The sequence below is a fragment of the Limulus polyphemus genome, unplaced genomic scaffold, assembly GCF_000517525.1.
Source record: "Limulus polyphemus unplaced genomic scaffold, Limulus_polyphemus-2.1.2 Scaffold3619, whole genome shotgun sequence".
NCBI classification, from domain to species: Eukaryota; Metazoa; Arthropoda; class Merostomata; order Xiphosura; family Limulidae; genus Limulus; species Limulus polyphemus.
The window spans coordinates 103,938-105,086 of NW_013669229.1; positions in this window are offsets into that span (position 1 = coordinate 103,938).

Here is a 1,149-nt window from a genome sequence, read left to right on the forward strand (position 1 = left end):
AACTCCCGAGGATGACGTAGTAACGTCGAAACATGTAGTAGAGTCGTCAACTTTTTTGAAGGCCATAGATAAGCCTAAATAAAATGTTGTTAATTGTGTACCAGTTTAACGTTGAATAGTATTTATGATTTTAACTTTATACACTAGTGCCAAAATACTATAATAATGTCATTGTCTCTTTCACGTCGTTACTCGTTTCCGTCGTCCTTAGACGAGATGTATTGACATAATAGAATTACTATGGAAACAGTAAACGAAATAATTTAATATACATATAATATTGTTTAATTACTTTATATCAGTTTAACGCAAAATTTTTTTCGTCGCATTTACAATGGTTATAAAGCACTTTTGTGCGAAACTATTTGATTTAGCAGAAACAGCACCCAAGCGTCATATTTCCGTCTTTTCAGTGTCACCTCTCTCGTGAGTTTTAAAATACCCCTAGTAACAGTCGTAGGTACAATATGGGGGAGAAAATGGAATATATTGTTGGCGACCTCTAGTGGGGAAACCCATCCTTCAGATTTTTTTCCCTTCTTCTTTTCGATCTTGTTTTATATTCATGGTATATCATATATCCAGGTATAGGTTTGGGGGAGAGGGTACAATGTGTGGTTAGTTTCATAATGACACTGCTGTGTGCTGTAGTGTAAAGAGAATAATAGCGTGTTTCAAGGTTGGGTTTAGACACGTGACACCGAGTTTGTATGTTAGTTTGTGTTTTTGCCAAGCTTCTGAACGAATTGTTTATCAGCACTCATGGACGATATTATGTTTCAGGTAAGATAATGAAATTCTCGTTTCAATTCCAGCATTAGTCGCTTAAAGATGGAATTTTCGTTTCGATTCCAGTATTAAGCGCTTAAGGACGGATCTTCGTTTCAATTACAGTACTCGGCACTTAAGGATGGAATCCTCGTTTCAATTTCAGCATTAGACGCTTAAAGATGGAATTTTCGTTTCGATTCCAGTATTAAGCGCTTAAGGACGGATCTTCGTTTCAATTACAGCACTCGGCACTTAAGGATGGAATCCTCGTTTCAATTTCAGCATTAGACGCTTAAAGATGGAATTTTCGTTTCGATTCCAGTATTAAGCGCTTAAGGACGGAATCTTCGTTTCAATTACAGCACTCGGCACTTAAGG